This window comes from Mustela lutreola, chromosome 5 (assembly GCF_030435805.1).
Source record: "Mustela lutreola isolate mMusLut2 chromosome 5, mMusLut2.pri, whole genome shotgun sequence".
NCBI classification, from domain to species: Eukaryota; Metazoa; Chordata; class Mammalia; order Carnivora; family Mustelidae; genus Mustela; species Mustela lutreola.
The window spans coordinates 51,060,342-51,083,141 of record NC_081294.1 but is presented as its reverse complement, the minus strand read 5'-3'; the positions used below and the strand labels follow the sequence as shown (position 1 = coordinate 51,083,141).

Here is a 22,800-nt window from a genome sequence, read left to right as displayed (position 1 = left end):
CAATCTACACATTTAATGCAATCCCTATCAAAATACCATCTTTTTTTTTTTTTCAAAGAAACGGAACAAATAATTCTAAAATTTATATGGAACTAGAAAAGATCTAGAATAGCCAGAGGAATGTTGAAAAAGAAAGCCAAAGTTGGTGGCATCACACTTCCAGACTTCAAGCTTTATTACAATGCTATCATCATCAAGACAGTATGGTACTGGCACAAAAACAGACACAAAGATCAATGGAACAGAATGGAGAGTCCAGAAACAGACCCTCAACTCTATGGTCAACTAATCTTTGACAAATCAGGAAAGAATGTCCAATGGAAAAAAGAATCTTCAACAAATGGTTTTGGGAAAAGTGGACAGCCACATGCAGAAAAATGAAACTGGACTGTTTCCTTACACCACACACAAAAATAGACTCCAAATGCGTGAAAGACTTCAATGTGAAACAGGAATCCATCAAAATCCTTGAGGAGAACACAGGCAGCAACCTCTTTGACCTCAGCCACAGCAACTTCTTCCTCAGAACATTGCCAAAGGCAAGGGAAGCAAGGGCATTAATGAACTATTGAACTTCATCAAGATCAAAAGCTTTTGCACAGCAAAGGAAATAGTCAAAAAAACCAAAAGACAACTGACAAGAATGGGAGAAGATATTTGCAAATGACATATCAGATAAAGGGCTAGTATCCAAATCTATAAAGAACTTATCAAACTCAATACCCAAAGAACAAATAATCCAATCAAGAAATGAGCAGAAGACATGAACAGACACTTCTGCAAAGAAGACATCCACATGGCCAACAGACACATGAAAAAGTGCTCCATATCATTTGGCATCAGGGAAATATAAATCAAAACCTCAATGAGATACCACCTCACACCAGTACGAATGGCTAAAAATAACAAGTTAGGAAACAACAGATGCTGGTGGAGAAAGGGGAACCCTCCTACACTGTTGGTGGGAATGCAAGCTGGAGCACATGCCACTCTGGAAAATGGCATGAAGATTCCTCAAAAAGTTGAAAATAGAGCTACCCTACAACTCAACAATTGCACTACTGGGTATTTACCCTAAAGATACAAATGTAGTGATCCGAAGGGTCACAGGCACCTGAATGTTTATAGCAACAATGTCCACAATAGCCAAATTATGAAAAGAACATAGATGTCCATCAAGAGATGAATGGATAAAGAAGATTTGGTGTGTGTATATATATACAATGGAATACTATGCAGCCATCAAAAGAAATGAAATCTTGCAATTTGCGATGACATGGATGGAATGAGAGGGTATTATGTTGAGCAAAATGAATCAATCAGAGAAAGAAAATTATCATATGATCTCTCTGATATGAGGAAGTAGAGAGGCAAAGTTGGGGAGTTTGGGGAATAGGGAAGGAAAAAATGAAACAAGATGGGATGGGGAGGGAGACAAACCATAAAAGACTCTTAATCTCACAAAACAAACAGTGTTTCCAGGAGGAGCAGTGAGGAGGGAGAGGGTGGTTGGGTTATGGACACTGGGGAAGGTATGTGCTATGGTGAATGCTGTGAAGTGTGTAAACCTGGCAATTCACAGACCTGTACCCCTAGGGCTAATAATACATTATATGTTAATAAATAATTTAAAAATTGTAAAAATAAAAATAAATATTGTTGAGGAAGCAGGAATTATGAGACTTACTTAAAAGTATCAGTCTACCCAGGTTCTTTAACTTAGCGGTAACAAGACCAATTCTCAGCATGGGGACAAAGCAGAGTGAGAAGTCAGGTATCTCCCCATATCTTTTCTGGCTCCAGCACCCTCAAAAGCCTTATGGCTTCTGTAACAATTTCTAGGCCTGAAAGGGATAAGAGAAGGGAATATTTTTACATAATGAACAGAGAAGATGGTCTTATAAGAGCAGAGATGTTTCAGTTTAATAAATAAGCCCATAGAGTGGGAAACATAAAATAACAACCTCACCTTGCTCTCTTTCCTCCCTCCCATCTCTTGCTGCTGCCCTACACTGACAGAAATCTGCCAGATGCTGAAGGGCAAGGGAACTCATTGCTATAAACTAGTGGTTCTTACACTTTTCGGTCAGGATCATCAGAGGACTATTGAAACAAATATGCTCAGGCCCTATCCCCAAGTTTTCTGAGTCACTTGGTGTTGGGTGGGACCAGAGGACCACCAGTAATGCAGGAAAGATGTGGATCTCAGAACCCACAGTAAGGATACCAGCCAGCCTCCTACAGTACGGAGCAGGGTGGAAGGGGTGGAGGTTGATCCAGAAGGGCACACATGCATCTCTTGAATCTATACCATTAGACCACGGGACAGCAAACTTTTTCCATAAAGAACCAGATGATACGTATTTTAGCTTTTACAGGCCATACAGTTGCTTAATTCTGCCATCATAGCAGTTGCTTAACTACTTAACTCTGCCATCATAGCACCCAAAAAAAGCTCACAGACAACTCATAAATGAATGAACATTTTCTTTTATTTTCCAATAATAATTTACTTTCATTCTTTACTTTTAAAATTTTATTTCCTGCAAATTCATTTAAGTCTAACCCACCTCTATCTCCTCAGTATTCAGAAAACACCACAACAGTCATTCCCTGAATGTCCATATATAAATGCTGGGAGCTTTATGTGCATTGTATCTTTGCTTTGAAGAAACCTAGAGTTTAATCTACCCAGTTAAGAACACCACTTGGGTAGCTCTCACTTCATTTAAGCCAATTTCTCATCTCCACTGTGTGTTAGAAACTGCTAGTCGCTCAAGATCCAGAAGTAAGTAAGACATCCAGTCCCTATTTGGGGAGTTAACTGGCTAATGAGATGTTGGTTAAGGTTTTCTGGATACAAGCAACAGATATGAGCCTAAGTAAATTAGATAAAAAGAAAAGTGTTGGAAGAATACTGGAATGCCAAGAGGCTTGAGACACAAACAGGTCAGCTATTCTTCTGGAAGGCTGGAACCCAGAATGGTTCCCACAAGAGTTGCCAAGACCCAAGCCCCACTTCTGGATTCTCTTAAATTCTCTCTGGGCTGGGGACCTGGCTTAAGTAGCTTTAAAATTTCTCCTGATGATTCGGATTTGTAAACACGGTTGATAACTACTTCTCTGATCTCTTCAGAAGAATGGTTTCCCTCTTTTGTCATTCTGAATTTTAGTAGACCATGGACTCCCGATAAAGTTAGACTAAATGTTCAAAAAGCTACCCAAATTCCCCAACTCTCCACCAAGTTTAACAGATGGACAACAACATGCTCCATCTTTATAGTACCTTTCCAAAGCATCCTCAGGTTTTATCTTTAATTAGCCCTATGAAGTAGATGGCACAAGTGTTATTCTTCTTCAGTAAGGAAACTGAGGCTCTGGTAACACATGTGCCCAAATACACACAGCAAGTGACTGGGTAGAACAGAGACTAGAATGCAGTTCTCCAAAGGGCATTGGTTCACCAACTTGAGCATGAATAAGACACCAAGGAAATTTGTCCCAGTGTGGTGCCCTTGGCTTCAAACACAGAGGTTCTGATCCAGGAAGTCTTGAGTGAAGCACAAGTACCTACATTATCACTGAAGTGATTCTGATGCATAGGGCCCAAAAATCTCAGTTGGTGAAACACCACCATGAGGAAAGCATCTTCAACCCATAGCTGTGAATATTATCCTGCCCAGAAGTGAGAAAATAGACCCACTACTTAATTCAGGATGCTTTCTCAACCTAAGGTACTTCATTTTCTTTTCCCTTCGTCTTATTACCTACTAGTATTAGCTTTCTAGAAAAATAATAGTCAAACTCTAGATCAGTGAGTTTCAGTTCAGCATGCCAAGTCTCACCAACTTGCAGTGGCTTTTTAGAGCCTTGGATTAAGAAATAAGGAGATTGGGTCAGGTTCAGCAGGAGAATATCTGCTGATCAGTTAGTTGTGTCAGTCATGGACACAGTGAGGGATTCTGGCAGTCCAGCCTACCCTCTACTTAATACTCTATTCTCAGCTTTTTTTCATTTTTCTACTTAGTATTTCTAGGAAGAGATTAGGTTCTGAGTAACAGATAATAATGATTTTTTAAAAGTGCTTCCACACTGTCCATCAACTATGGGTTCTGCTTGAGACATTCTGGATGCCATGATTCAAATATCCCCTGAAATCCATCAATGTCTGGGTACCTGATTAAGCACCATGGACTATAACAGTGTTCCCTTTTCTGATCCTGAGGCATTTTTTTATTTGTGTGAGCTGATGTATTACCACAATGAGGGGACTTTCTCACATTCTGCTCATGATAACGGATGAGGTGTGAAATTGATTCTGAACACCTAGGAGGGTTATGATTTATCATCATACATTAGGCCCCATGGAGCTTTACTGGATGAATCCCAACTACATGCAGAATCCAACCACACTGCCACAAAGAAGACACTTAGGAACTCAAGAAATGTTAAGTACAGCTATTTCATAGTTGGCACCCAATGAAGAGCTCCCTTTCATTCGTTAAATCAACAAATATTTACTGAGCACCTAACATATTCCAGGTTCTACTTCAGGAGCTACAGACACTGCAATACACAAGAGAAACTTATCCTAAGACCCAGCTCCCCTCCCAATTATAATTAGTAAATTTAACTTACCCTCACCTTTAGGTAAACACCCACAGACTGGTACCTGAGGATCAATACTTGAGGTATCCTGAACTGGGTATCATTGTACAGTTTCCTGGACTGCAGATATTGGAGGAACCAACCTGATGACTAATGTTGCATCTTCAGTATTGTTACTCCCAGTACAAAGAATGGATCCATGGAAATTTCTAATGAGGTTGTCCCACATGTGAACCACTCGGGAAGTCCCTCAGTCAAGAAGGGCTTCAGGTCGGGTGCCTGTGTGGCTCAGTGGGTTAAGCCGCTGCCTTCGGCTCAGGTCATGATCTCAGGGTCCTGGGATCGAGTCCCGCATCGGGCTCTCTGCTCAGCAGGGAGCCAGCTTCCTCCTCTCTCTCTGCCTGCCTCTCTGCCTACTTGTGATCTCTCTCTGTCAAATGAATAAATAAAAATCTTTTAAAAAAAAAAAAAAAAGAAGGGCTTCAGGTAAAAAGCCTTAACCAAACGAGAAGTTTGTAGATATCTGCAAAGAATTTTCTCTTCTGCCAACCAATACCTAAAACCACATCCTTAGGCAGAACTGGACAAGGAAAATGGGGCGGTTCACTTTAAGTTTTTGGTATATATGCTCCTAAGGCTTTGTTCTCCCACCCCAAAATTCTGCCTCTCAAGTTCAAGCCTGGGCTTTGAGCAGATACATTTTGAATAAGTACGCATTGGTAAGTCTGCTGAATCTAGAAAACATGGTCTTTAAGTTTCATTTAGATACAAGCCTGATCTCTGTCAAAATACAAGGTACAAATTCTGGTAAATGGACAGAGACCTATCCAACTGGAAATCATGCAGGCTGACTTCTAGTACTGATTTTATCTTTAATCAGCTGTGTGACTTCAGACCAGATACTCCACCTTTCTGGACCTGTGTCATCATATGCACAAGGAGGGGAGAAGGAGTAGATCATTTCTGAAGCATCTTGCTTGAGGAGCTAAGTTTATATAGCTATATTTTTTCACATTTGCAGGCCAATTTCACATACTAATTGATTAAGCCCCAGTATAAATACCACTGTTAAGAAGGGTTTTTTTTTTTTTACAAGAAAGTAATGCATATTTAAAATATATTTGTGTCAGATCAGCCCATTACATATTTAAATGCCTTCAGGATCCATAATTAGTCTCCTGGGGTGTTCAGTGTAGAATTTTTATAAACTCCCCAGTAACAGAGTCATCTTTGTACTATTTGTCACCTTGCCTTCTGCCTTCCCACCCCCTGTCCCATCATTTAGGTGTCCCCACAGCTGCAGTAGTCAGTCATTATCTGACTCTTACGTGGAAACTCCTGGATTTCTGTATCAATAGGGTCTGTAAATTCCTTCTCCTCATTAATGAATCCAGAGTTGTCTTTTTATCGACCTTTAACAGAAGACTTTCTGCCTAATCATCTCCATTTGATTAATATCCTCACTTTTTGTTGTTGTTGTTCTGATTGCCTGCCTCTCTATACCCCACTCACGTACACCTGCAGGCAAATACTCCCTGTGCTGATGGTTAAGACCATCACACAAGCAACAGATCAGATGGCAAACATCAAGGTTTTTAGGTCTATGGTTTCTATGGCTTCTCCATGCAGATAATCTGACATAGTAATGAATGGGACTGAAATCTGACTGTCTTGCCTATTCAAACTTGTCATGCTGTCCACACGCCTATCTTTAGCCAGGTTACATGGCAAAAATTAGCAAGAGTAATTCCCTGGGAATTCTTGACCAATCCCCAGTTGCTGCAGCCAGTGTTCCTCTTAGGAACGGATTCACATTTCACTACTCTTCTAGAATCACAGCGTATTCCAGCAGCAGGTCTCAAAAGTGTAATGCAGTGAGAATTCCACAAAAGAGTGATGATTGTTGGCTTACTGCTTGAAGCTCCACACCCTCTCTTCCATCCCCTCTTCTATATTATCAGGCCTGGAAGCCTGCATGCCGAATGTCCCAGGTTTTCTTACAGGGGCTTTTGGTTAGGTTGAGCCATTACAGAGCACTGGCAGCCAGAAAGGAGAAGTCACCCTGGTTCCAGCACAAGCATAGGCAGTATCTCTTCAGCAAGTCCAGCAGTAACAGTAGCATCAAGGTACCCAACCTCCAAGGTCCCAGCACTGCCTGCATGGTCTCCAGACTAGCTGCTTCCTCCTCAACGGATCTCCCCTGATCCTTCTGAATCCTGTTCATTTACTCCTCAGCCTCAATCTCTCCTCCATTGCAGTTTCCCTGACTGGACCATAACTGATAAAGGCAACTTGTGAAGAATGCAAATCCCCTACAGAGGCACCCCTGACAATTTTGATGTGTGGTCTCAGACCATTCTTTGCCAAACACAGCTTTCAAGGGGCTACAGAAATGATCCTGTCTATACTATCATCCCTCAGGCAGTTTATCTTTAAGTTCACCTTTAGGTAAAAACTCATTCTGATTAAATATTTGGCAACAAATGCCAGTGTCTGAGGAACATCCCAACACAGCCAAGGATTTTCTTCCCCCTAATTGCTAACTTCATTCCCTCGAGGTGCAGGTATCTTGCTTTAAAAAAAAAAAAAAAAAAAAAAAGTTAGTGGCTGAGAGAGATTTTAAGTAAAACATTGTTTTACCCCATAGGTTAAATAACCTCAGCCAGATGGCCCCTTGGAATTAAAAAGATAAAAGCAAGAGCAAAAAAAACAAACAAAAACTCTTTAGTATCAGATTGGTTTTGGATAAATTAGATCTACGGTATGACTTTCTACAAGTCATTAACATCTCTGAACCTCATTTTTTTCCCAACTGCTCAAGACTGTTGTGAGAAATAAATGAAACAGAGTTTGTAAAAAGTTAATGCATTTGGTCTTGGCTTTTTCTCCAAATTTTCTCTTAATAAATAAACTGAAGTTGGTATGCATTCAAATCCCCAGATCCCAGTTTTATCAGAGCATCATGAACAAACTCTGCCATAATGATGGTTGGAAAGCACCCATACTTATGGCCACTGATGGGGAGGACCAGTGCTGAAGCCAACCACCTGCCCCTGCCCTCGGGGGAAGAAATGCCCTAGAGAACTGCTGTCTCAAGAGAAGAACCCAAAGAGGCACATTAATTCTTTTGAGTTTACCCAAGCAACAAGATGATGATTTAATACAAATTAATATTTTTTACCTAGACAACAAAGAAACAAAGGGAAAAAATTCCTATTGCCCATAATAATCATGGTCAGTGCTTTGAGTATATTCTTCCACACTCTGGGAGCTGTTCCCTTAACCTCCACTTCGACCTCTCCCAAAACCAGCCACTAGTATAAAACAAGAGAACAATGTAGAGGAGACTCTAGAACTCAAAGGTAAAATGGAGGGAGATTACATCACACACTCCACAGAAGACACTTCTAATTTCCCTCATTAGATCTCTCCGTCCTTTCAAAGTCCTTCCTGGGCTGTACCTTGGTCAGGCAAGGAGGATATCAAGAAGAAAGGTAAGAGGGAGGCCAAGGAAGAATGCAGAGTTTCTCGACCCTTCCTATTATACCTAATGTCCAGCCTTGTTGAATCTTGCCTTCCTCCACAATATTCCTTTATTATTGGGAACAAAGTAGCAACAAAATTATTAGGATTTTTTTTAAGATTTTATTTGTCAGAGAGAGAGAGAGAACAAGCAGGGGGAACAGCAAGTAGAGGTAGAAGCAGGCTCCCCACTGAACAAGAAGCCTAATGGGGAGCTCAATCCCAGGACCCTGGGATCGCGACCTGAGCCAAAGGCAGATACTTGACTGACTGAGCCACCCAGGCACCCCATATTGTTAGGATTTTATTTTTGTTTTTGTGTCTCAGGATTCATACCCCACCCCCAATGAAAGCATTTATTTTTAGCTAAGTGGACTCCCCAAGAGATCCTAATGAATGGAGTTGCCTCCAATAACATGAGTGTATGCATGCAGTATTTTATAGCCAAAATCCCATAAACACAATTAAGACTGTACCTATATACACTTGGGATATAAGTATATGGTCATTAATCTCATGTACTCTATCACAAACTTCTCTGTCAGTAAGTATCCTTTTACATTTTCAAAGCTGTATGGTATCTTACAAGGTATGCATTAAGTAGTTCTTCATTGTTGGATACCAGTTTCTTAATATTAGAAATTAAGGAAAAAAGTATTCTTGTTCCATCTTTCTCACCTGCCCAGTTATTCCCTTAGGATATAGACTTGAGGAAGAATAGCAGAGTCAAAGGTAGATAATATGCACATTTAAAGCTTTGATGTATTTTGCCAAATTGTTCTTCAGGGCTAGTCTAGTGGATATCCCATTGAAGACATGAGAGAGTGTTCGCAAGAGGGGATTTGTGAGCCCCAAATGGAATCTAAGAAGAAAGTCCATGTCAAAAAGCCTGGAGGCCTCCCCCTGAATCCTGGTGCTTTATTTTTTTCCTTCAAACAGGCAGGCCTCCTCACTGCCTGCTTTGTAGCCTTTGAACATCACTGCCTATAATTGTTAGCTCTTGCCTCTTCCATTTCTACCTCCTCCTTTGTGCTTTCTCAAGCAGTTAATGTAACAACTCTTACAACAAATTTTTCATTTAGTTTTTTGTAAGAGATTTTATTTATTTGACAGAGAGGGAGATCACAAGTAGGCAGAGAGGCAGGAAGAGAGAGAGGGGGAAGCAGGCTCCCTACTGAGCAGAGAGCCGATTCAGGGCTCAATCTTAGGAACCTGAGACCATGACCTGAGCCTAAGGCAGAGGCTTAACCCACTGAGCCACCCAGGCACCCTTCATTTACTCTTAATGCTAACTTATACTAGCACACAGCATGTTGGCCCTATGTACAGACAGCTGTTACTGCAATACTCCTGCAAAACATAACATTCCAAAACTCAACTTGTAATAGCAATTATTTATTGTTCACAGGCCAGCAGGTTGTTTCAGGTGTTAGGACAGCTACACTTGGCTCTGGCTTCAGGACAGTTTCCATCTAATCCATTGGTCTCACTCTGAGTTCAGGATAAAGGAACAACGGCAATCTGTACCATGTGCATCTCAGAAAGACCTGCAAACTATTAATTATGCCCACATCCCATTGACCAGAACAAGCCACATGGCCAAGCCCAACATCAATAGAACTAGGAAATATACTCCTTCCACCCAAAGCACTTCAGGATTACATGGCAGAAAGAGTAAAGTTGTGAGGATATTTCAATCTATCACATCATGTCAATTGTTAAAATACCAAAACACATCCAGGGTGGTCAGAGAGAAATTCCCTACTTACTAAGATTACAAACCACCTAATAACCTTGCCCAGCTGTGGTTACAGAAGCAAGCAGTGAGGCCTAATAACAGTGCCATAATTGATGTGGATAGCCCCTTGCAACTATGTAACAGGGAGTGGGGGTGAGAGCAATGCTGTATAGCTCCACTCACTACCCTGCAGAGAACCAGCACTGGTGAGGACATCAAAGCAGACAGTATAGTCAACCAGTGCCTCTGTCTCTACCTTCAAGGGTCAAGGCCATATGGAAACTGTTGGCATCTAGGAACGTACCTATCCCCTGACTCACTGACAATGTTCCTCACCATCTACCTAATACAGCAAGGTATAGAACTGTGGGAACTTAACTACTGTCTATTTTGTGAAAGTCTTTGATGGAATACTCATGTCAAATCATGGTTCAGACAGGTATTGAGCCAACAGAAGCTTCATTGAAAGTGCACAACAGAAATTTAAAATTTAGAAAAGGAAAGAACACTACCAAACTCATATTCACAAGGCCAGCATTTCTCTGACATTAAAGCCAGATAATGACACTACAAGAAAAAATTACAGGCTCATAACCTGATGAACAGACATGCAAGAACCCTCAACAAAATATTAGCAAACTGAATTTGACAGTACATTAAAAGGATCATACACCATAATCAAGTGTGATTTATTCCAGGGATCCAAGGATACTTCAACATCCACAAATCAATATGTTACACTCTATTAACAAAAATCAAGGATAAAAAATCTTATGGTCATCTCAAATACACAAAAGGCATTTGACAAAATTTAAGATGCTTTCATGAAAAAAAACTCTCAAAAAACTAGGCATAAAGGGAATATACTTCAACGTTAAAAAATTCCTATAGGAAAAGTCTACAGCTAACAGCATACTCCATCAGGAATAAGACAAGGATGCCCATTCTCACCACTACTATTCAAAACAGTACTGAAAAGTCCTAGGACAGAGCAATTAGGCAAGAAATAAAAAGCATCTAAATCAGAAAGGAAGAAGTAAAATTTTCTCTATTTGCAGAAGACATGATATTATAAGTAGAGAACTAAAGACTTCACTAAAAAACTGTTAGAATATGTGAATTTGATCAAGTTGCAAGATACAAAATATACAGAAATCAATTGCATTTCTACACATTAATAATGAACTACCAGAGAAAAATTACAAAAACAATCTTGCAATAGCACCAAAAGGAATATAGTACTTAAAGTGAAAAGTACTTAAAGTGAAAGATCTGTACACTGAGAACTAGGACATTGATGAAAGAAATTGAATGTGCAAATAAATGGAAAGATACTCTGTGCTCATGGATTGGAAGAATGTTGTTAAAATGTCCATACTACCCAAAGCAATATATAGATTCAATTTAATCCCTATCAAAATTCCAATGGCATTTTTCATAGAAATGGGAAAAAATCCTAAGGTTATTATGGAACCACTAATGATCCCAAATCCCCAAAGCAATTTTGAGAAAGAAGAACAAAGCTAGAGACATCTACTCCCTCAACTATATTACAAAGCTATAGTAATCAAAACCACACACACACACACACACACACACACACACATGCACACATACAATAGAATAGAACCAAGAGCCCTGAAATAAATATACTTATTTGATATATATGATATATATATAGTCAATTAATTTATCACAAAGAAGTCAAGTATGTACAACAGGGAAAGGATAGTTTCTTCAATAAACGGTGCTGAGAAAATGATAGCCACATGCAGAAGAATGAAATTGGACCCTTATCTTACAACATACACAAAAACCAACTCAAAATGGATTAAAAACTTAAACCTAAAACCTGAAACCATAAAACTCCTAGAAGGAAACTATAGGGGATAAGCTTCTTGACAGCAATATTCGTGGTGATTTTTTGCATTTAGCACCAAAAACAAAGACAATGGCAAAAAAAAAAAAAAAAAAAAAAAAAGCAAAACTACATCAAATTAAAAATCTTCTGCACAGCTAAAGGAAACATCAACAAAATGAAAAGGCACTGAATGGGAGAAAATATTGGCAAACCAAATATCTGATGAAAGGTTAATACCTAAGATATATAAGGAACTATAACTCAATAGCAAAAGATGAACAACCCAATTTAAAAATGTGTAGAGGAACCGAAAAGACATTTTTCCCAAGGACACACAAATGGTCAACAGGTATATGTAAAAAGGTGTTCAACATCAATCATTAGGGAAATGCAAATCAAAAGATAATGAGATCACCTTACACCTATTAGAATGAATATCATCAAAAAGAAATATTGGTGAAGATGTGGAGAGAGGGGCACTCCTATACATTGATATACACACAATGGTGGGAATGTTAATGGGTGCAGTCACTATGGAAAATAGTATGGAGTTTCCTCAAAAAAAAAATTTAAAACAGGACTACCAGATGATCCATCAACTCATTTCTGGGCATATATCCAAAAGAAATGAAAGCAGGATCCTGAAGAGTCATCTGCACTTCCATATTCATTGCAGTATTATTCACAATAGCTGACATATGGAAACAACCTAAGTGTCAGTCAACAAATGAATGGATTGACATTAAGGGCATAATGCTAGGTAAACTAAGTCAGACAGAAAGAAAAAGTCAAGTTCTGTGATATCACTTACGTGTAGAATCTTAAAAAAAACAAAAACAAAAACAAAAACGAAAGCTGAACTCATAGAAAGGAGGCTAGAATGGTGGTTAGGAGGAGCTGGGGGTTGGAAGAAAAAGGAGATATTGGTAAAAGAGTAAAAACTTCCAATTATAGGAGGAAAAATATACAGCATAGCGATAATGGTAATACTGTGTTTATACACTTGAAAGTTCTAAAAGAGTAGTCTTAAATGTTATTACAAAACAAGAAATGGTGATTTTTTTCTTCCAAGTTTTTATTTAAATTCCAGTTATACAGTGTAATATTAGTTTCAGTTGTAGAATTTAGGGATTCATCACATACATACAACACCCAGTGCTCATCACGAGTGCCCTCCTTAATCCCCATCACCTATTTCACCCATCCCCCCAGTCCCCTCCCTCTAGTAACAATCAGTTTGTTCTCTATAGTTGTTTCTTGGTAATTATGTAATGCAATTGAAGGGTTAGTCAATGCTAGAACATAATCAGTTCATAATATGTAGGGTATCAAATCAACACCTTGTACATCTTAAACTTACAGAGTTTTGCCTATTATATCTCAATAAAGCTGGAAAAAACTCAACAAGTAATTTGGAAAGTAGAGTAATTTAACCAATGATATGAACTACAATTTATATCATTTACCAAGCAGTTTTTAGAAATATATAGTACATCAACTAAAAGGAATTTTAAAACTTAGCTTTTTTTTATATTTTAAATTATCCAACAAGTTATTAATTATTTCGAGCATCACCTCTGCCTGCTTCAGGACAGCAGCCTCATAATCTTATTCTTGTACTTCTCTCTCCTACTAGACTAGAACCCATTCCACTGCCCACACAGAAGGCAGGAATGCCTTCCCTCTGGTCAGAAAATCAGCATGCTATCACAAAGGAAGTGTCTGTAAATACCTCAATCAGGGACCCCTCAGTGGTTCCGTTGGTTGGGCAACTGCCTTCGGTTCAGGTCATGATCCCAGGGTTCTTGGATCGAGTCCTTCTGCGGCTCCCTCTGCGGCTCCCTCTGCGGCTCCCTCTGCTTGTGCTCATTCTTTCTGTCAAATAAATAAAATCTTAAAAAATAAAAGTAAATAAGTACCTTAATCATAGACTCGATCATCTAAGTGGACCTTGGAGATCACATCCAGGTTTCACTTTACACCTAGGAAAGTTGGGATCTGGGCACAGGACCAGACCTGTGCAAGAACAGGCAACCATCAGGACCCAGATCTCCTGGCTCTCCTCAAGAAGTCACCCTGAAGCATAAGGGCCAAGAACTTACATAAGGGCCAAGATGTGGGCTCAGGTACCAGCTTTGCCACTTACCACCTGTGTGACCTTAATTGTTTAGTTTCTCTCAGCCTCTGTTTCCTCATCTGCAAATTTTAGATACTCCTACCTCCTCAGGTTGTTGAGTCAATTAAACTGTATGTGTCCTAAGCTCTCATTATCATTATAGCTTTAACGACTACCCTAGGGAAGTCTCTTTTTTTCTCACCATAATCCAAATAGTCCTCTCCTCAGAACCCACAGCTACCAAAACACATGAAAAGGAAGGAAGTGGGAAATGGAACAAGATGACAACGGACTCTAGCTTGTATGGATACACAAAGGAATATAAAGGGCCTTGATTTTAATATGCTGGCTCCAGTGTCAGGGTGGCTCTAGGGCACCATCCTAGGGTCTGGATTACTTACAGAACTATGCTAGAGAAAGAAGACCAGCATTTAGGTAGCTCAAAGCAGCCTGTCTCAGGACCTGAGAAAGCCAGATTTTGGGTCAGCAATATCTTATACATTCACTATTGGTTGAGGGCACTTCTCACCAACAGCTTTGTAGATTGAGGTCAGAACTCATTACTTGCAAAACATCATCAATAAAACTAAATTTAAAAAATTATAGAATTTGTAAAATTCACTTTGAATTAAAATAAAAAATAAAACTAAAATATAAAAAAAAATTAAAATCTGATCCTCTCAAGGGATCAGATAGCATCATTTCCAGTTATCACTGATGGAGCCAATCCTTTGACAACTGCCTTTTGACTCTCATTAGCATATAGGCCTGCCATTGGGTAAAGGACCTCTGGGACTTCCTCCTTACAGTGTCAGAAATTCATTCATGATCGAGAACACAAAACTATAAAGCACGAAGATAGAGAACTTTCCATTACCATCCCAATAAGAACCTTTTAAAAAACATATAATAACTATTATAGCTAACATTTATTGAGCACTTAACTACGTGTCAGGTGCAGTACAAATCTTTTTAGTGAACAGTCGGACTGAATAGCACACTGAAGTGGGTACTACTATTATTCCTATTTGGGGGTAAGGAAACTAAAGACCTAGTAATGCTAAATGACGTGCCCAAAGGCAGAGGAGCATGAAATGGATAAAGATTTAATTGCTGGTAGTCTGAGCCCCCCAGAGCACTACCCTTAACCACTGCCCTGCTCTACTCACTTTACCTTTTTGAAGCCATGTTTCACCATGGTTCCCAATACTGGTCCAGGACTAAGAATATCTTTTTTTCAAGCTAAGCTCATTGGAGGTCAAGTTGTGTGACCTTGGCCACACCATCTCTTTCTCTACCTCACATCAGGTAAATTAAGCAGAGGGTGAGACCAGGTAATGCTGAATATCCCTTCCTGCCCTGAAAATTAAGATGGCAAATGCTTTCCCAACATCATGTTATATTCCAAGTTTTACTCTCTTTTTTGCTAACTAAAGAGCATTAAGGGAGGAAAAAAGAAAAGCAGAGGCTATAAAAGTATGTTTATTAACTAACATAGGGAAATGAAAAGGCAGCCCAGGGGATTCTATTTATATCTCCCTCGAGGATTAGGCCTTAATCTCTACTATTTGATTTTTTTAATGCATTTATTCAGAGCTGAGACCTGTAGGGGGCTCTTTAAGTCTGGCACTGAATGAAATAATTCAATTAAAATAGGCTTGAGGCTTTTGCAAGGTATTAAACTCCCTGAAGAGATTTAGGACTTGATCAGGGCTGCTTCAGCACCAGGGCTGAGGACACCACAGGAAAATATAAGTGGGACTTAGTCACAGGGGTTTCTGGAACATTGAAGGAATCATCCCAAGCTGCTTGGAAAGGGGTTTGTCAGAGCAGAAGCGGTAGCTCAGGGAAAATAAACTGTGCCTAAAAGATTCCCAACAGTTCACTGGAGTCTAACATTACCTTGGATAAAACCTATCCTTACCTAGCAGAAAATGAAATCTAGTAACCACCATTCACAAGTACCATTCATCGAGCACTCTCTATAGCCTAGGCAGGATACTGACCTAAGTACTTTTCACACATTTGTTAATACAGTCTTCATAACTGTAGGAGGTTAAAAAATCATCAAGCCCAAATGGATAAAGATGAGAGGTATATATACAATGGAACATTAGTCAGCCATCACAGAGAATGGAATCTTCCCATTTGCAATGAGGTAGATGGAGCTGGAGAGTATTTTGCTAAGTGAAAGCAGTCAGAGAAAGACAAAATACCATATGATTTCACTCATCTGTGGAATTTAAGAAACAAGACAAATGACGTGAGGGGAAAAAAAGAGGCAGACCATAAAACAGACTCTTAGCTATAGAGAACAAACTGAGGGTTGCTGGAGAGGAGGTGGGCAGGGGATGGCTCAAGTGGGAGAGGGGGAGGAGGAGTACACCTGCCGTGATGAGCACGGAGTGTTGTATGCAATTGCTGAATCACTACATTCTACGCCTAAAACTAATATTACACTGTATGTTAACTGGAATTTAAATAAAAACTGGAAAAAAATCATCAATCTAATTTTATAGATGAGAAAACTGAGATGCCAAATAATGCCAGGACTTGCCCAAGTTTACGCAGTTAACCAGTCACACACTAAAACCCTGGTCTGTGGTGCCAAACCCAGTGCTCTCCAGCACTATGCCACTTAAAGTGCGAGTAGCAGGAAACTGAACCAGGAGAAACACAGGTTTACAAAAAAATAGAGACAGTCTCTTTCCTCAGGTGCACACAACCTGGTCAGCAAACGTCACTTGAGATCCAAACTTGAGAACAGGGAGAGAGAACAACAGTACAGGAAGAGGACGATAAGAAGGGGACATAGTGAGGACATTCACAGACTTGGATCTGCCCAAGGCTGGCTCGGTTAGCCACTTTTTTTTTTTTTTAAACTCACTACTAAAATTCTGACTCCAATTCCAACGTGTAGGGGGTTTTTTCCCCCACCAAAGAACTGTCCAAGGTCAGCTGGGTGTCCTGTAACGTTACTCCATTCTGACACTACTTACCCAGCTACATTACCCAGCTACAACATTGGATTTCACAGGTTAAGGGCTCAGTTCCACAAGACTGTGCCCCCACATTCACTTCAGATACAAGCACAGATTTTCTGACCTACCAGATATAGGCTGGAAATTCCAACGACCCTCACCTTATTTTCAAACAACTTGCTAGAGCAGCTCATGGACCCTGAAGAAACATTTTGCTTACTAGATTGCCAGTTTATTACAAATGATGGTAACTCAGGAACAGCCTGCTGGCAGAGATGCATGGGACAAGGTATAGAGAAGGGGTGAAGACCCACCATGCATTCTCAGCAATCCAGCTCTCCTTACGTCTCCACCGTGTTTAGCAGCTCAGAGGCTCTCGGAACCCAGAGCTTTGGGGGTTTTATGAAGGCTTCATTACACAGGCACAAATGATTGATTAACTCATTGGCCATTAGTGATTGAATTCAATCTCCAGGCCCTTTCTCCTCCCTGGAGGTCAGAGATCTGAAACTGAAAATTTGAGCCTCTAATCAGATGGTTGGTTCTTCTGGCAACCAGCCTCCATCTTTAAGTGCCATCCAATGTCATTTCATTAATAAAACGAAAGACACTTTTGTCACTCTTATCACAGGAAACTCCAAGGCTTTTAAGACCACTATGCCAGAAATGGAAACAAAGACCAAATGCCTATTTACTATAAATCACAGTCTTGCCACTGGGCATCCCATGCCATTAGGAACTGTGTCTTTCTTCCCCAGTATCTAGCACCTAGATTTTGTTTGGAGGAAGCAAGAATACCTAAAGGAAAGAAAAGAGGATATACAAAATGAAGTAAGCCAAAAAATAATTAATCTCAACCCTAAATCTAACCATTCTCCTCTGGGCGGGGGGAGGTGGGGGAGCAGAACAGGACAGGGGTACTCAGAACAGGTAGGGTCCAGGATGCCTACTTATGAGAGGAGAGAACTCTCTAACAGCCTGAGATATAAGGGAAGCCATTTTATGTTTCTAAGTCAACATGACTGTACATAAACTTTGCTTAAAATAAAAACCCTGATTTATGGTCCACTGTGCACCTGCTTTGTGAATGAGCAGCCTTAAGGAAAACCATCTTGTCCTCAAGATATCAATCAGTGCTCCTACTCCCTGCATTCCTTGTGTTAAAACTTGTGATTCCTGCCTACATACTAACGTATAATCTTTTGAGCTCGTATAAGATGTAAAACGTATAGAACTCCATGGAAACTGTTCATTCTCCAGAACATTTTCTTCCCTGTGAAGACCTGTTTCCCGGGGAAGGTGTCCTAACAGACTCGAACAAAACTCTTTCTTACTTTTAAAGATTCTAGAAGGTTGGTTATTTTGCGTAAATGCTGTCTGGTCAGTTGCAGGAAATGCCAACAGCTGAAATGCCCACTCTAAATTGCTACCCTCAGATCATACTTAGGAAAGTGGAGTGCGCATTAGAATCGACGGGGGAGCATATTAGGCCACAGGTTGCTGATCTACCCCCAGAGGTTTTGATCAGGAATTTGCATTTTTAACTAATTCTCAAGTGATACTAATGCTGGTTTAGGGTCTACCAAGAAACCTTCATTGCATATTAGAATCACCTGGGAGCTTATAAAAACATCCAGAATCCCTGGAGATGGGACTAAATCATGTATACTTTTTTAAAGATTTTATTTATTCATTTACTTACTTACTTAGTTGACAGCACAAGTGGAGGGAGCAGCAGGCAAAGAGAGAGGGAGAAGCAGGGTGCCTGACACGGGGCTAATCCCAGGACCCCAGGATCTTGACCTGAGCAGAAGGCAGACGCCTAACCGACTAAGCCACCCAGGTGCCCCTAAGTTACGCATATTTTTTAAAACCTAGGACTAGGTGATTCCAATGTTCAGCCAAACCAGGGAGTTAGTAATGTAGAAGTATTATTTGAAATTCATGGGCCTGAAATTCATACCCATAAGATAACAGCAAATACTTATTGAACCGTTAGCATGCAATAGTCACTCCACTGAGTACATTACTGCATGGTCTCATTCAATCCACACTGGAACTATTATTCCCATTCTACTGATAAGGAGAGTGAGTGAAATTAAGTGATTTGTCCTGGGCTATAAACTGGTAGGTGACAACCTGGCAATCCAGCTCAGGTCTACATCTGTGCAGACTCAGAATCACGAGACCACTAAATTTAGCCCCTTCCCCAAACCACTCGGGGCTCTGGTCTCTGCCTTAAATCTTCATTATTTGGTTGAATCCAGATGCCAACAATCTAAGCTGGAACAACGAGAATCAACTTCATGTTTGGCATCATTGACATGGATGATAGATAGATAAACAGATACAGATTTGTATTCATAGATACATATATGAATAAATAAATGCCAGTCATAGAATGGTTGTTTTCCTGAATTCAATCCTTTTCTAAACCCAGCTACCGCTCTATTTATAGTCCTTCAGTGGCACTTCCAAAAAAAGTTCAAACTCCAAATACAGTGTATTCAAGGCCCTTTCACGATAGAGCCAGCCCCTGCCTGGGACTCTGCAGCCCCTCACCCCTCCTCCTCACTTCTCACTGTCTACTCTCGACTTGGTCAAGATTCTTCTTTCTCCTTCCTCCCTCCCTATCTGTGTGGAGAACTTCTACTGATCCTTTAAAACTCAGGTCCACTATCCCTGCTAATCCAAAATCCTTCCCCATAGCCCTTCCTGGAGAAATCAGAGCAGCACATGTATCACATTCCATTTTTCCTTATTACTATTTCTCATTCCCTATAGGCTTAATCAATCCACTGAATTTCCAAGAGATCTTTGGAAAAAGATCCTGGCTCTGTCCTGAGAATGAGACTTTCCCTAAAGACCCTTCCAGTGGACTGTACTCTCTCCCCTACACTAGGGCTGCAGATGGGGTATTACCCTTTTTCCTTTCTTCCAGACTACTCGCCTCCCTTCCTCAGTAAAACCCCTGTGGCTTTGAATCTCTTGTTATCAGATTACACCACCCAACATCCTTCCTTTGTATGGTCCCAGTCCCTAGTTCACAACTTCGTTCCTAGAATATTTAGTCCCTGGCTTGCCAGTCTCTTCCTCCAAGCTCAGATTCCCTGGTCCATTGTTAACCCTCCTGCCCAATCCCCTGGCCTCTTCCCGCTGTCATACTGGCTAAACCACACATCTCTCAGTGAGAACCAAGTCTCTGCCTGCTCTGCACCTCTATTTCTCTGCTGGAGAGAAATAGAGCCCTGTCAACTGTAAAGTCTTGACCATATTCCTCAAGCAGCAGAGTCCATAAATCCTTCTATCCTCCTAGATGATTCTTTCAAGACTTTTCCCCTCTCTGCAAACTCCAAGTCCCCATCCCCATTTTCAGCCCTTGACTTGGCTTCTCTAAATTATTGAGAGAAGAAAGGCAATCAGATAGGAACTTCCACAAGTTCCCACCTTCACTTCACTCCCCCGGGCGTGTACCCACGTTCTTTGATGGCTGTGATGTAGACATCTTCCCCTCTAACCAACATGGATTCCAGGCACTGTGGCACCTTTAAGTCCATATTCTGCCCTCTTTGGACCAAATTCTATAGCTCCCCTGGACTGGATGATACCACAGAAATGAAGATAAACCATGATGGGACGTGGATCTTTTTTCTTTGGTTAAATTAGAAATTTAAACTATTCCTTTGGGGGTACCTGGTTGGCTCAGTTGGTTAAATGTCTACTTTCAGCTCAGGTCATGATCCCAGAGTCCTGGGATCAAGCCCTGAGGGTCCTAGGATAGGGCCTCACATCAGGCTCCCAGCTCCTTTCTCAGAGGGAACCTGCTTCTCCCTCTCTCTTTGCCTGCTGCTCCCCCTGCTTGTATGCACACGCTCACTCTCTCTCTGTCAAATAAATAAAATCTTTTAAAAAAAATTTTTAATAAAAGGAACTATTCCTTTCTGCTTTGTCCCCAAGTAGAGGATAAGGCTCTTGATATGCTATTATTTCAACATAAAAAAGGCTGGGCATCCCTGTATTGTTCCTCTGGTAGATGCCTATTTTTCTGGCTTCTGCTTATTTCAAGTACAACGACCCAAAGAAGACAAATAAAATGGGATTCGAGTCCTTAATGTGTTTGTGTTTATTTGGATTTACCAAGGCCAATTGTTGAATTCAATCAGTAGAAATAAAATCTTACTCCGTTTTTTCCCCCTTGTAATATTGGAAGATCTCAGAAGTGAATTGTGTATGGGGGTGGGAAATATGTGGGGGGAGATGAGATAAGATGAAATGCCACTTTCTGTGAGCTCGTTTTCAAAAGCCTTCACTTTTCCCCAGACAATTTTTGAAAAAGAATACTATGTATGATTTTTCTCTCCTTCCTTTCTAGCCCAAACTGTCAACCATTCAAATTCCCACTTTCCTATTATACTAGTTCAGCTTATAGGAAAGAGTCTTCTAAGGGCATTTGCATTTTAATTTACATTGAACACTTACCATCTGCCTTGGCAGTATGCAAGTGCTTTATGTCTGTTATTTCCATCTTTACGCTCATCTTCACAGGATTGGTAGTATTTAATCATTATCCCCATTTACAGATTTGGAAACAGGCTTCGATAAATTCAGGGATCAGCCCAAGGTCTCTAGCTACTAAGTGGGGGAGCCAAAGATCACACATGAGCAGTCTGACTCCTGAGTGTATATATGAGGGATGTCCCAGCACCTTCTGTTTGTTCCCCTCTCTGGGATTCCCTCCATTGTATCCTACAGTTCACTGGGTATTTAAGAGAATGGGATGAATGGGATCCAGTTTCCCTGGGAAGATAAAAGATGAGTTAGGTTGATGGAGTAGATCGCCTGCCTCAGGATAAGAGTTAGCAAAGGAAAAATGCGAATTCTGGGTAGAAATAAAAACCACTTGTGTTTTACATTCTTATCTGCTAGCACAGTGGCAAAGATAGGACAACCCGAGTCTCTAAGTGGCTTAAAGAGGTAATCTAAGATACTGATTTCTAGAATGAAAACTGCCAAGGTTTAAAGCCAGGCTCTTTTTTTTTTCTTTTAATTAACATATAATGTATTATTAGCCTCCCAGGGGTACAGGTCTGTGAATCACCAGGTTTACACACTTCACAGCATTCACCATAGCACAGACCTTCCCCAATGTCCATAACCCAGCCACCCTCTCCTAAGCCCCCCGTGGTTTGTCTCCATCGCTATCCCATCTTTTTTCAAATCCCCCCCATGTTGCCTCTCAACTTCCTCATATCAGGGAGACCATATGGTAATTGTGTTTCTCTGATTGACTTATTTCTCTAAGCATAATACCCTCTAGTTCCATCCACGTCATTGCAAATGGCAAGATTTCATTTCTTTTGATGTAAAGCCAGGCTCTTCTTACCATGTGATTGCCGGTCACTTACTTAAACCTTGAGTTCTTCCTAGGCAAATAGGGATAGTAATAGCAGCAACTTCAGAGTCAAGTTGGCACCAAGTGTTCACCAAAAGGCTAACATTAAACTTTGAATGCAGCATGAGAGACTGAATAGACAGTGGCCAGAACGTATGTAAAAATAAGACTCTAACCCACTATCTGCAACCAGCCCAGGAAACCGACCCATCATCTATAGTACTAAATGCAGGAAAACAGCCTACTTATATTTTTAAGTCAGATGTATAAAAAGTCAGACCGCTATCTCTAGAAGAAAAAAAAAATCCATGAAACCAATTAACTCCTTAAATAATCATCCTCAAATAGGCAAGACTTCATTCATAACTGTCACCTTCATTGAATTTTGTCCTCACCTCCAACTTAGAACCACCAGAAAAAGCCAAGTATGCACCTTAACCAATCACACAAGAAGTCTTCCTTCTCATTAGCCCACCTATACCTTCCTCATGCTAACAGCCTTTAATCGGTGTGTACCTGAAGTCATCCCTTTTCTTCTCTCTAAAGCTTTCCCACTCCTCTGCATGCTCTTGAGTCTCAACC

The 22,800-nt window shown here is 40.4% G+C and overlaps 1 long non-coding RNA gene across 1 annotated transcript in view; it reads right to left on the bottom strand.

Annotated features, from left to right (window-relative positions):
* Positions 1 to 22,800, bottom strand: part of LOC131831863 (uncharacterized) — a 105,103-nt gene that overhangs the window by 50,370 nt on the left and 31,933 nt on the right. The window contains exon 2 of the long non-coding RNA XR_009353829.1: positions 13,462 to 13,604. This is a non-coding gene — a long non-coding RNA (uncharacterized LOC131831863). The remainder of the gene's footprint in view (positions 1 to 13,461; positions 13,605 to 22,800) is intronic.